This window comes from Macrosteles quadrilineatus, unplaced genomic scaffold (genome assembly GCF_028750875.1).
Source record: "Macrosteles quadrilineatus isolate MER2022 unplaced genomic scaffold, UCM_ALF_1.0 Scaffold_7__1_contigs__length_78375512, whole genome shotgun sequence".
NCBI classification, from domain to species: Eukaryota; Metazoa; Arthropoda; class Insecta; order Hemiptera; family Cicadellidae; genus Macrosteles; species Macrosteles quadrilineatus.
The window spans coordinates 60,624,621-60,639,962 of NW_026542600.1; the positions used below are offsets into that span (position 1 = coordinate 60,624,621).

The window sequence follows — 15,342 nt, forward strand, 5'->3', positions numbered from 1 at the left end:
AATTTAAGATTCAACGTTAGAATGTTATCAATTTAGTTTCAAGAGCTTCTAAGGCAAATTGAATTAACTTCAAATGTGTTCCCAATGACAGCTTGAATTGCTGGGGTGACTTCACTGGGGTGGGGATGGCGATGGGTTGGACACAACAAACCCTTAAGCCTTGAAGTGTTACGAATACCTCGATCGTGTTTTGTTGTGCCAGGAAACATCATATGACCACAATGTTAGGTAAAAGCGTTGCAATAGTTAAAACAAAAATATGTTTGTTATGTATGTAGATGGAAAAAGTAATCTAACGTCTGGTTGCATGTTAAAAGTAAATGATGAATAAGAAGTCATGTTTAACATTATTTTTATTTGTTAACTCCTCAACCCAGTGCTACACCAAGTGCAGTCAAACACAAATAGCGGGTGTTTCAAAATGACTCACCCGGTTTTAAAGCTTTATAACTTTTATACTATTAAACTTACCGCTATAAAATACACATCAAACGAAAAAGCAACTCAAAGAGTTTATGCCTACCAAAGACACATTATTTAATAAAATCGATCCAGCAGAACTGTAGATTTAATTGTACAAAGTTAAAAAGTTATCTCCAACTTTTTTAGCACTAGAAATTTGGAGGTTCATTGACGTTTTTGCAAATAACTTTTAAATGGTGAGGAAATCGACCAAAGTGGAAGGTAATATTCCGAAAGAGAATAAAATTTCCTACAATCTACTACTATGCATTTTTTTTAAATACTCAAGAAAGGTACCAAAAATTGCTTAAAAATGAAAAAAATTGAAAATCCCCGTCTTTAATGTAGACAATAGACATAGCAAACATTAAATTTCACACTTTTTTATTTTAAGGCAAATTTAGGCTACATTTATTGAGTATTTTCAAGAAATGCATAATAGAAGATTGTAGGAAATTTTATTCTCTTTCGGATTATTACCTTCCACTTTGATCGATTTCCTCACCATTTAAAAGTTATTTGCAAAAACGTCAAGTAACCTCTAAATTTCTAGTGCTAAAAAAAGTTGGAGATTACTTTTTAACTTTGTACAATTAAATCTTCAGTTCTGCTGGATCGATTTTATTAAATAATGTGTCTTTGGTAGGCATAAACTCTTTGAGTTGCTTTTTCGTTTGATGTGTATTTTATAGCGGTAAGTTTAATAGTATAAAAGTTATAAAGCGTTGAAACCGGGTGAGTCATGGTACAGTTCAGTACGACGGGAGCCTATGACCTAAAGTTAGGTTCATTTAACGTATATTTTCCAAATTTACAATTAATAATATCAAGTATATTTGTCATTGGCTGTTTTCCAACAGTCATACAATGCAGGGCGAATTTTAAATGAGTTCACCCCTACTTTATTTACATTTCTTAAGATATCAACTCCGGACCATGTCAGATTATTGTAGAGTAATAATAACTTAATTTTGACTGGGTATAAATTTTTGGCCGCCATCTTGGATCCGCCATATTGGATATAAAGTTATTCTTTTACTGTGAAGGTAGGGTTGTGACCCATAGTTTCAAACTAGATTGTTACGCTGAATACGATCCTGCAATCCATTTAAAAAAGTTATGAGAATTCTTTATAACTTTATGTTTAGCCCATAATAATATTGTGCATTTATAAATTAAGACCATAATCTCAAAATACTGTAGTGCTAGATAAAGATAAGTATACACCACCATTCATTGTCGACCTATTTTCTCTTGGTTATGATGGATGTATTTTTTTCGGCCGCAATCTTGGATCCGCCATTTTGAAATGTGATAAATTATTTTAAATATGAAGATGGTGTTGTGACCCATCATTTTGAACTACTTTTTTATGCGGAATTCAATGCCGCAATCCGTTTTTCATTGTCATATTTGGTTTTTGAAATATTGACATTTTAAATAAAAATAATTGTAATATTTTATCAAGAAAGCTTGATAACAAAAAACGGATTGCGGCATTAAGTTCGGCATAAAAAAGTAGTTCAAAATGATGGGTCCCAACACCACCTTCATATTTAAAATAATTTTTCACATTTCAAAATGGCGGATCCAAGATGGCGGCTGAAAAAAATACATCCTTCATAACCAAGTGAAAATAGGTCAACAATGAATGGTGCACTTATCTTTATCTAGCACTATTTTGATATTATGGCCTTAGTTTGTAAATGCACAATGTTATAATGGGCTAAAAATAAAGTTATAAAAAGTTCTCATAACTTTAGAATGGATCAACATTTTAAAAACGAATTGCAGCATCGTATTCAGCGTAAAAATTTAGTTTGAAAAGTTGGGTCACAACCCTACCATTACATTTGAAAAAATAACTTTGTATCCAATATGGCGGATCCAAGATGGCGGCCAAAAATTTAAACCCAGTCAAAATGAAGTACTAACTACTCTATCGGACGTGGTCCGGAGAGGATATCTTAAGAAGTGTAGAAAAAAGTAGGAGGTGAACTCATTTAAAACTCACCCTGTATATGACTTCTGTACCCACATTACTGAAAAATAAATCATTTTAACAAAACGTTAATACTAATTAAAAACGGTTTTTAACACAAACCTTAATGTGCACATTATATTACACGTCACATATAAATAATTAGCGTGGTAGCATACAGTATCCTTTCAAGTGACAGCCAGGATGTCCAGCATATAACTCACGTCGTTTAGTGTCGTGTTCGGCTATTAGCTTTGACGGGGAGATTTTCGGGCGGTGTGCTGACGGATTTGAGTTAGGTGTTCGGCTGATATTCAAAATACGCGTTTATTTGCCGTTTCCTCTCTTTGCCATTTGTCGTTTATTGCTCGCTGCGTTGTGTGCGTTGTGTGTGGTGCGACATTTAGATTGATTGTTTGGTATATATTTGTGTGCACCGTGCTACGACGACGGCCTTCCTCAGATAGTTCCAGATTTAGACGCTTGGGCGCAGGCCTGGCTGTGGCTGCCGCTGGTCTACGAACGTCGTCGGACGCATTCCCCACTCCCAGGCCTACCTACCCAAACTCTATCAGTAACAGTTTCCCGTTATCAGTTTCCGAGTTTCCAGTTTTCGCAGCCGTTTCGGTGTTTTGTGCGTTTCCTCATTCATCATGGGAACCGTAGAAGAAACCTACGAGGGCGAAATCACCCGCAGGAAAGTCACGAGGACAAGTCTTCGGATTCAAGAGGTAAATTTATTTTCAAAATCTGTGTTTGTGAGTCTAAATAAAATTTGCCCGGTTTATGAAATGTCGCCGGCAATGCGGAAAGAGCTGATGACTAATTTAAACTTTGCGTGTGGGCGAAGCGTCTGCTTCTTCTTCTTCGTTTGTGCTCTTCAATTTTTCTATATGGAGATTACTTTAATGTTGCTCAACTCTGTAAAATACGGCAAATCAAGATATCAAATGAGCTTAAAATTATAAGAGATCTTTTAAATGTGTTAATATTAGTCCACCGCAAATGGCGAAAACTACACGTCTTTTACTATCTGAATATTCATCCATGGATCAAGTTAACCCTGTATTATATTCATGTTCCTACAATACCATAGAAATAATAAAAGAAATGACCATTTTACTAAGCCTATCAAAACATGTTTGAAATTATTCCCTAGGCTAGCTTTATTATGATCATCCACGAACGAACACACATGATCTTCAAGTCAAATTAACGGCAAAATAAGTTTAAAGGACAAAAGCGTAAAATGTAAAATGAAAACAAGTGTTTGAAATTATCAGATCTTATCAAACATATTTATAGACAATTATTCAATTGTAAATAAACTGCTTCCTATGAGACATAAAACCAAACATTCAATTTTTTTTATAAACACCATAGGTACATTAAAACGTGAGAAAAGTTCATTAATAATAACAAAAATAAAAAAAAAAACCTATTCCAAAGTCAGCTTTGATAATGGTTTTATAAGAATATTGTCGATTCTTACACTTGCAAGAACACCATAATACCCCACCACAGCATACCTGCAACCTAAGCGAAATTCCATTTGTCTGATTGGATTTTTACTAGCATATTTACAAAAATAAGTCATATTTATTCCCTACTTAAATAGTATATTGGACTTAACAAGTTCTTACGTTTGATGATAGGGGGAAGGTAAACATATTTTAAATTCAAATTAAAAGGATAAAATTAATACATTTGACATTTTTTCAAAATATATCCATAAGCAAGCGCCCCAACAGTTTCCTTTCCATCCATAAAAATAACATGGGAATTTCAAATGTACAGTTGTTATCTTAAATTTTCTCCGTAGCTTTTAATCGTACAACATTGCTAAAACTTACAAAATTTTTTTCATTGCAAGTTCTAAACAATGACTAATTAAAAGAGGGAATTATCATGTTTCAAAGGAATACAATGTTTTAAAATCAATTATTGCAAGATTTTAAAATCGTATAGCATCTCATTCTTTTACCCGATCTTGCTGGTTCGCAAACTTAATCAAGTTTATCCGGTTCTACACATTCATGCCCAGTTTCATCAAAGATTAATTAAAATTACTCGAGTTGTTGTAGATTTGTAGGCCTACACGTAGAAAGTTTGAACTTATAATGTTTTGACATCTGGGGACATCAAAATGGAAAAGGTAAATCGGTCCCAGGCCTAGGTCCTTCGGTGCCACCTACGTCAAGCTAAGTCCCTATAGAGAATTTCGCTAAAATTGATTGGGTATTCATTTACATGCAACACTATATTTTTACGTTTTAATCTGTTCTCTTTGGTGTTATAATATGAATATGATACTGTATTACTTTTTTTGGTAGCCAGAATCAGAGGACCAAAACGTGTATTATGTTGTTTCATAAGTATTGAATAAAATTATCCATAAAGCTGTTTCAATTTACACTATGATTTTAATAATTAATATCATAAGAGTGTCATCAAAGTAAACCGTTTTGAAACAACTACTATTATTTACTTTTATATTAAGGTGTCAAGAAGGTTAATGAGTGGTTAATTAAACACTGTGCAACTTAGTTTATGCAAAGTTTGCATTAAAAGTTGCTCTACCTTATCTTTGCGCTGGTCTTATTTTTTAGATTCTGCAAACCAAGAATTTACTGATATGAGGATTCCTAGTTCTGCCAATAACAATGGGTTTTGATGAAAATTCCTACTTTATTCGAATTATATCGTGATTTTTTTTAAATATCAACGTTATGTAAATTCAAACTGGTTTATTTCTTACCATGACATAATATCTTAGGTGGATGTAAATAATATCATACACTATAATATAACTTATTAAGGTATTTTATAACATGTTAAATTTGTTCCTATTGTAGATGACGTGGCAACACTAGTACTTGAGATACTGTAGTCTCTCATTAATACGTTTAATGTGTTTCAGTGAGATATGTCAATTAAACTGTTTCTCTTTGATTTAATTTTTACGACTGACACATTAAATTTGCTTTATGAGATTCACTTTCTTAAAGCCGACAAAAAATTTAGACCAAAATAACCAATATATTACTAAAAGTATTAAAATAATACGAGAATACTCCCTTTATCTAAACCCCTTTTGAGTCAATTAAACACTCAAATCAGTAAAGTTTACAAAATGGTGATTGAAACCATATATCCATACTATTATTTAAGTATCAAACATACATGGTTATAGCCAAGAAAGCGTACTAAATACACTATACAGTGTACCTAAGATGATATTGTTGATGTTGCTACTTACGAAAGCTATTGCTGATGTTACATACAGATTTTATAGCTTTTTCACTGATTTGTTTACTACGATTCAAATACACACATTATAGAACATGGCCTCATCTGTGGTTGAACAAGCTAGATTCCATAAGTGTTCATCAGTATACCAATAGTCGTGTAGAGTTACAATAGTAAGTTATTGCATAGTTACTAGTCATGGGAGGGAATTTATATTAGTTTGAATTGTTATTAAAGAGACGAGTAAAAGGCTGTATTTATAAGGCAAGTGAGTATTGAGTTGCATATTATTTTTTGCAGAAAGTTAAGTGGTATTACTGTTGGTACAAAGTCTTTGTCAATACAAGCACATTTTTAGTGTTCCTTTTTCATGTTCTCAGTTACAAAACAAAGTAAAACGGTACTTTGTCTCATACTTACCTCGTGGTCCTTATGTATATCGGAATCCGCCGATTTCATAAAAAATCTTTAACGGTGGAAAGGCATTTATTTTACAAAAAAGCATTCGTGAAAAGTAGTGCAATTTAGAGTCCGATATATTAAATTTGTATTTTGGTTTACTTACATTCATGTACATTAATGTTATAGTCTAATGAGGAAGGAGGTCTTAACCTTAAAGATCTATATTCTATATTTGGGTGTATCCATTCCATTTTAATGTTTTTGTGCACATTTTAAAAGGTTTGTTTGGTTCTGATTTTGATCCATCAGTTAAAATGTTAAATAACACATTGATTTTGTTGAATTTATCCGGCCCTATATACATTACAGACTGTAACTATCACAACAGATATCCCTCCGGACGATGGGTATTTTCTGAAAAGATTTGCCCTGGTAACAAAGGAATCCTCTTTCAGGTCATTAAAATAAAAGAATAAGCAATGCTGTATTCTCCAATTAATTAATTTTGTAGCTTATTGTCATCTGATAACATCTTGAAAACGAGTTGGCAGACTGTACATAACGAGAAAGTTGGCAGAACTTCAAGATGCCGTCAACATAAATAATCTCGTCACTGACAACTTATGTATGTTCGTCCTTTAGAAGAATTTCAACAGCTATAATGGATATACAATAGATTATAGCTAGCTGGGTCCATTGTGAAATGGGTTTGCTAGGTTGGCAGAAACAACAACTAGACTTTTTATACACTAAAAAGCATTCAACTTTTTTGATAGGTTACTATATGTGCATAGTGATAGATTGATTTGGTCTATCCGTATAAAATAATATTCACTAAAATTCGTCACAATATGACACAGAAAACTGCTGTAATTTCTTTCAAACGTGCGCGTTCGTGTAGATGCTTTCTTACATTTAAAAGTGTACCCAAATAATGATAATACCATTAGCTCACTGTAATTCAATTTAATATAGTGGTACATATGATCAATATAGTATGATGAATATATTTTAAGTACATGATTTGACTTTCATGATGAATTTAAACGTGTATTATCAGTTTTTTCATCTAACAATAACGTGATGCAAGAAAATAATCAAAATATCTTACCACACTTTTTTCTTTACTACAATTTGAAACTTTACTCCTGATTTTTATTGTAAAAAATAATGAAAATTGTTATACAGAGTTTAGTCGGGACATCAAACATAGTCTGCCTCTATTCAGCTTTTTTTCAAAATTGCTAGTCGATACTGAAAACATAGTGAGGTTAGGCTAGTTTCGTGTATGATTTTCAGGCAGACCGTTAAGTTTAAATTGTTTGCCATTATGTATGTTACTAATACCAGCTGATTAATTATTTATTGCGTGGAATTTGCCACTTAAGCAATGAGGACTTGTCTTTCTAGTCATTGTATTTGTCCAGTTCAAATTTTGCATTAAAGATTTACATTGCCATGGTCCCCAGATTTATAAATCAAGAGCATGTTGCATATAATACACACTACACAATACATAGTATAAGCTGAAGTATAGAAACTGTAATCATGCTAAAAACAATACCCAGTTGAACTATGTGTTGTTTTGTTTTGCGTACAACCAGCACAATCATGCTCTTTCAAGAAACTAATTTTAATTTCGTAAAATAATTGTATACAATTACAAAGCTTAGCATTAAATCATGCAATACGTTTTGGAATACAAAACTTTTAATTAAAAGGAATACAATCCTTTAATCTGGTATTGAGGACTGAGGAGTCATGTTTATAAATAATTAGTTCCAGTGTTGGTCCATTCCAATCGAATGCATTTACTAGATAGTAAATAATAATAATAAACGCAATAAGCAAGTCATTTCTTTAAACATCGATGAATCATTGTTAATTTAAATTAGCCTTTAAACTATGTGCTATACTCTCTTGTTGTGAAATTCAGGTATTGTACAAGTTTAAGAAATGTAATTTAAATGTATCAAAATTATCCAAGTAAAAACACTCCAAAGTAATATGGAATCACCAGGTTTGTATGTTTCTCGTCGTATTAAACCTCTCAAACCTTCAAAAAGTTAAGCTAAAAAATTGAATGACAATAGAAAATACTGGAGGTTTCTGTAAAACAAAACCTTGTTAAGTAATGGATTTAAAAGATTTTGCTCATTTAGTGTAATTTTTTCTCGATTTAGTTTTTCTCAGGGTTTACTCTCACCAAACATTGTATTTTTATCTACTATACTTTACTTTAGAAGACCCGATTACCATACGTATTCCAATTAATCATAAGAAATATGTGTTTACAAGGATGATACAATTAAAATTGAAACATGTTCTCAGAAAGAACATCACAGCATCTTCACACTGAACTGCAATGAACAAAGCTCTAACGGTGTCAAAAATAGCCGGACAGTCTTAAGGGCGCCAACATTGTACCCACGCACTATATAGGGGGGAGGGGGAGGGGGTATTGTTATGACAAAATCTCTCGTTATTGTAATTATATTGGGGACTAGAAAAGAGGTATTTTATACAACACCAAAAGGAAAATTAATGGGGTATTTTTTTCCGTAAATCGATTTGCCTGAATACCTAGTATGTAAAAGAGAAGCGTAGGCCTTCAGTAGTTTTGCTCGATGGTTTCGCCGGAAAACTAATTTCATCGTTTCAAATTATGAATGACCTTAGTTTTTATTTCAATTTAGCCAGTAAGTATTTAAGGGTTAAATTGTTTAGTAACTTTCGTAATAAGACGTATATGTAAATAATATTATGCCCTAAGCCCCTAATTTTAGTAAATAGTTTTCAATAGCTTCTATACAAGGAAATCATTGATAATTACTAGCATTCTTTAAATTAGTCCTACTTCCTCAATTCTTAGGTGTATTTTGTAAGATATTGAAAATGTAATCAATAGATAAATTTATGATAATGTTCTTACTGTGTCTAATTCAAACTAAATTTGACTCATTGAGTATTATGTAATTTTCATGGATTATCTAATTCAAGATTAAGAATAAATCGTATATCAAAAGCTGTTACAAAATAGTTTGCTATTTACTCTCAAATAATTCCAATGAATACAACGCACCTTAGAATAGGTTATATTTTAACCAAGTAGACACACCTGGGTGCGTATGTTTATGAGTGTTGAGGATTGAATGAATGAAATGGATTTTTTACTTTTCTTAGGATTTAAACGGCAACCATGTAATACTAGACAAGGTTTATAAGAAATCTTAACATACCGTCTTGCCTCTTTCATAAAATCAAACCTTGCTTAAACATATGATAGAAACGAAGTTAAGATGAAACTATATTTTATACAGTACTTCATCCAAATAATAAATTCCAAAGTTTCCTACCAGTTTACTTGTTAATTGTTTTTTTATAACGTTTTAATTGTTGCCTATTTAAACACTAAACGTTATAATACAGTAGTAATATATATAAGACCTGTATTTATGCTATGCATTGTTATAAAAAAGTGCATTAGTATTTCGATCTTTTTGCTTTTATCACAACAAGAAAGTTAAAGTTATGATCAGCTGTTTTGTATGTTACATCGTTTTTAACTCTCCTGATATTTACTGTGCCAGTTTTCACTTTCATTTCTAGATGAGCCAGAAACAAATGCTACAATACAAAGTGTTTACACAAGTATTAATAATGTTGGTTTAATTTAATAGCAAAATAAGAAAAAATGACTGCTAACTCGGTCACTAGCGAAAAAGATTACCTGAGCCGCTTGTGTCCATTACAATTATCCTCCAGCAAAAAGCTATAACGATTAAAACGTAAAACTAAGCGAATACAAAGGAACCGTTAAGATATCACAAGCTTTTACTAAATTTAAGGTGTTTTCTTTTTTTAAGTATACATCTAACTACTCGTGGTGTACGATTTGTCCAATATCTAACATCAAAACAACCTAGACCTTCTTACTACAGTTGTTGCACAAAGTAGAATTTTATTCAAACAACAAAATCCCGCTCAAAAAGTTGTATAAATTCCTTAAGCACAATATTTCGTTTAAATTTCCTGAGTTATATTGTGTTTGAATGAACATTTCAATGTACTTTGAATATCGATAAATAGGAAAACTAACAAAGAGCTGGAAATATGCTATGTCAGCAGATTTGCTGCAACCGGGGTATCCTTTCTCTACTTGTTCAAGACTTAGGCCTACATGTCTGCTTGTGATTAAATTTATGATTATTTTATATTAAAGTGAGATGGTGATAACATTTTCATTTTTAAACTTATAAAACTTAATGGGGTACTTGGTAAATCCCGGTTTTATTCTATGTATGACTTTTAGGCAAAATCCCCAAGGATAATTCATTTATTGTTGACTGAAGTTGGTAGGTTTAGTGAGAAATTCCTTATAGCCTTCAGAATTACAGTAACTATACTTATTCTCTCAGTTATATTTTCTAATATAGTCAAAAATGGCGTGCCTGTCCAATTAGCTTGACACTCATTAATTATGGTTTTGTTTGTTCAACGGATTAATGCCAGATTTAATAAGAAACATTAAACCCTCTTAAACGCACAGTAAACTCAAACGACCAGGGCGATTCGTTCGACCTCTTTTGTACACAATGTCCGATAAGATGCAAGCTATAAACAGCTTTACTACAGTAGGACTGTGTTTTACAGCCATATAGTTAAGTGTGTAGTTTTACAGCGCTCTATGGGGATAATAAAGCCAACAACTTGAATTGGTTGCATGTTAAATAACATGCCTGCCAATTACATAACGTGAAGGACGTGTTAGGAAAGAATTTTTTTTTTTTTGTGAGATAGTGTCTTACGTTAATTTTCCTTGTTAAAAGACCATGATGCGTGCCGTTTAGCTTAAGGGTAACTATGGTATTGTATTCTTAGAATAGAATATTGCTTACAATTTTTCACTTTTTGTAATGTTTGACACCTACAAGCACAGGTTAAACTGTGATACATGTATCAATATCAATATATACTACATATTTTCCAACGGACATCTCCATTTTACAAATAAACAAATTAAATAGACCTATATGTCTCACTCCTTATTCTGGAATGGAAAATAAAAGCGTATCGTTTAAAAAAATCTGTAGTATTCGGTCTTATTTTGAGATGTTGTTGTTTTTGTTAGGCTGTTCTATTGGTTGGTTTGAACTTGATACTATTTTCCTGAAGGCCATCGCTTGAATCTCCCATTTGACTGCTTGATACGTGGTTCTGTGGTTCGGATCCCATCTTGAGCTACAATACACCTATTATGTGAACAATGTTGTTCTATTATGTGAGGTTGTTGTGTCTTCATCGAGGACATCCTTCCGCATAGATACGATAAATCTATTGCCTAAATTGCTGTTACCACTTAAAAAAATCCACAGTATGTTTAAATAAGTTTCCTATTTGAGCAATTCTTCTCCATGGGTTTTCTTAAATATTATTTAAATACCATATTTACCCTAACAAAACAAACTTTAGTGTATTCGAGAGGGACGCAGTACACATAGGTGGCGAGGGGTTAGACCAATCATATTGCACGAGGCTGTAGATCTATTTTGACGCAGGTCGTTGGGTTTTGGCGCCAGTACAGGGCCGGAAGGACACATTCTTTTCCCTTGTTTTGGCCCACACTTGAAAACGAACTTGAAAACAAAACAAACCGTATGTAAAATATCAAATGTAACTTTTCAGAGTTGATAAAATCGTTTTGGGGCCCAGTTTCAAGTAGGCCTACATTATTTATCAATACATTCCTCTATGGTTGCCTATACTGTATAGATTGATTCGTAGCGACCGAGAATAACATGAACGATCGAAGTCTTAAGCTGCACGTCAAGTATACAAATCTACTAACTGCTCTAACATTTTAGAACAAAGTCAGTTATCGGAACATATTTACTAACGTATTTTGTGTTTTTGCGACCATGTGTAATAAGTGTGCAGGTGTGTAAATATACCATACCATGTTCTGATGTAGTATTTTTGATTATAGAGAAGAAATGCTTCCTCTTTAGAAAAAAATGAACATTTGAAGTTGACCCCCTATTATGTATTGTTAATGTTACAAATGTCATATGTAATGACAAATAGGTTCCCGGTCTACTTACTGTGTTGTCATAACATATTCTTTCAAACCTTTAAAAAAAATCAGGTAAAAAATAGTCTCTTATCATTGAGATTATAAACTGATCAATTTGAGTATTTGATGACTGGAGAGGTTGTTTATACAATAGATTAATTAATTTAACTCACTAATAGCTTTCTACGCTCTAGTTATTACTTCATCATCCCTCGGTGAATGACTTGTTGGCGTTGTACCGTGTAATTCCTGAGGTAAACATAGTGAAAATTAAACAGCTGACCCTTAAAGTAATCAATTTTCCAAGAAGTGTACTAATTTTCGTGTAGACAAGACTACTACTAATTTGTCTTGATGTCTTCCACCAACCGAACAGAAATTTCTTTATAAGCTATAGACATGAAATGCTTCAAACAATCCTTGGTGTTACATAAATCAGCTTTATTAACAATACCTGAACCCCTTGAATATATTTCTTGGATACGAAACGTAAAGGGAATACTAACCTAAGGGTCCATTAAGTATTTGTTGCATGGTGATGGTTAATAATAGGTTTTTTTTGTCTTATGAGGGTTGCCTAATTAATGCATTTGGAAAAATCACTTTTGTTGTAAAAAGCTAGGGATTACCTTGTGAATCATGGATTAATCAAATTAGTATGGAGTTAATGTTTATTTTAACACGAATTTATAATCTAGACTTTGCCACCTGTACATCATTTTTATCTAATGTTTCCCTTACCTTGATATACGGACTCACATACTAATGAATGTGTTATCCTAATTGCAAACCCTATTGTAATTACAAACTTACTGAGGAGCTGATACGATTGCGTTAAAATGAGAAACTAGTGATACAGAAAGCCATAATTTGAGTCAAATCCGTTTTGTTAAACTGCTCAAAGTAAATTTATCTCCTCTGCCGCAATAAATATTCAAGTAATTGTTAGGAAAGGGAAGGAAGGAAACAAAGCTAGTTGGTGTAGAAGGACGATGAACTGCGTTTTTTTTCAGAAAGTGAAGAAGATAAGATTTATTTGAGGTGTCGTCAAAGGTCAAGTGTAAATTAGATTTATCATCAGCTGTTAACATGGTGGCTGTCCGGAGACGGAAATACAAAACAGCACTGCCAACTGTCGCGGCGAAAATAGCGAACAACAACGCCTTTGTACTGTGTGAAGTGAAATACTGTGGTGCCCCTCAAAATCAAGGCCCCAAATGTTAATGTTTAAGAGAACAATATGATGGTTTGTGCCATCTCCAGTTTCGTAAAACGTCCGATAGATCAACATAAATTCACGACAACATAGCTGTAACGTATGTATCCAACGCGTTGCCAACGTTCTGGTTATTGCTTGTGACGGGTCAACCTTATAATGGAGATTACAAATACAATTCATACAAGTATGGCTTATAAATTATTTTAAATAATTGTTTGTAAATTAGTTTACTTAACTTTTAAAGGACAGTATACCAAACCAAACAACTGCTAGAAATATGTGGTTGAAATATGGTTGGAGTAGTCAAAAAATGGCAATTGTTTCCATATGTATAGTTTCGTATTTATGGAGAATTTTCTACCTGCCATACTCCTCAGGTAAAATCTCTCGAATACGAATATTAGGTGGATGTAGACCATGTTAAGTCAGACATCTCTATAATACACCTTTAGATTAAATAATTCTTAAGAGCTATACCATTTTAACGATTTAAAGCCCGAATCTTACTATTGTTCACGTAATATTTTGTGATACTACGGTACAATAATAATTCTTAGTTTTTTTCATATGAAAATCGCAATGAAAGTTTTTTACTCACAATCAAGTTTCCAATAATATATAAACAAAATACTTAAATCTTTTGTAACTTGGATGGCGTTGGGAGAAGGAGAGTTTTCAACTAGAATTTCTAGTGATTTAATGAGGGGTTTAAAATATTGCTAAGTCATTTAAAATACAGTTTCTATAAATTTCAAAATGTATCAAAATCTCAATTGAACCATTTTATTTTAATTCAGGTAGCTACTGACATATGAAACTTGTTCTCGGAGTTTTGTTGTCTGTTCATATTAAGAATATGTTTACAATGAATTTGGATGTCATTTAATTCAGTAGCTTGGTTGCATAATGACTTTCTGTAATGAAATCAAAACTATGTATTTCCTCTCGCAGCATCTATGGGTATTTGGAATGAATAGAATAAGGGTTCTTTTCTAGATTAGATAGATTTTGATTGATGTCACTGGCCTCTCATTAATCATGTTTGTATTATTATTTAAATGGAACTGTCAAAACCAGATATTAATGTTATTAGCAGAAGACTCGAGACAGTGACGTCATTTGTTTATATTTATGATCCATACAGTTTCTCTTCTAATATTCGTGGCTTTTGCAATTTAAATAATTTCACAAGACTTTAAACTTGGAAGTCCCTTTTTTAGTGTTCTTGCAAATTTTCCATTGCTTTATAAAAATAAATTTTATATTGTACGAGTGTTCGAGTGTGCGTATCTAAGAGGCAGTAGGCGTTTACAGTGGTCTAATATTAGACGTGTGTTGTTGTGATGAGTCCATAGATTGAGTCATTCACGAAACTGTACAAATCGAACGTCTCAAAATAGGGCTTACAGATGTGTGGTATTACATCAACGGATTTACAAACTTCGTCAATTATTGCTGTCACTGAAAGTTGATTTGTGGAATATGCCAACTCTTTTACAAATTTTGGAAAAAAATGAATGTACAAATGAAAATTGACCAAATTTCTTAAGCTGTTTTAAAAATTTGCAAGCCTTAGAAACTACATCTTAATACCGGCTCTTGGGTTTGTGGCATTGATGTGTTTATGTAATAATATTTACCTATGGTTTAGCAATGCAATGTATAGAGATGTAGTGGATACAGTATACGATGTACACAGTGTATACAAATGTTTATGCATCACGAGTTTATATGGACTGCTCTGTAACGATAAAGGGATACAGCCATTTCGTCAAGACAAACTTTATACGGTGCGATAATGGCTTTAGAGTGAGTTAATTACTGTATTTATGTGTGTTTTTACATTTTTTTGTTACTTAAGCAAGAATCGTAGCCAACAAAGTATGAAATCTATTAAATTTTCTTTACAAAAATTGTTTAAAAACAGTAATTATACTAGAGTGTAGGTGCAGTAAC

The 15,342-nt window shown here is 32.4% G+C and overlaps 1 protein-coding gene across 1 annotated transcript in view; it reads left to right on the forward strand.

The window, feature by feature from the left end:
- Positions 1-2,934: 2,934 nt before the first annotated feature.
- LOC128997732 (tropomodulin-like) overlaps positions 2,935-15,342 on the forward strand; it is a 145,397-nt gene continuing 132,989 nt past the window's right edge. Inside the window, exon 1 of the transcript XR_008491132.1 lies at positions 2,935-3,174. The gene's annotated coding sequence lies outside the window, so the exon portion shown is untranslated. The remainder of the gene's footprint in view (positions 3,175-15,342) is intronic.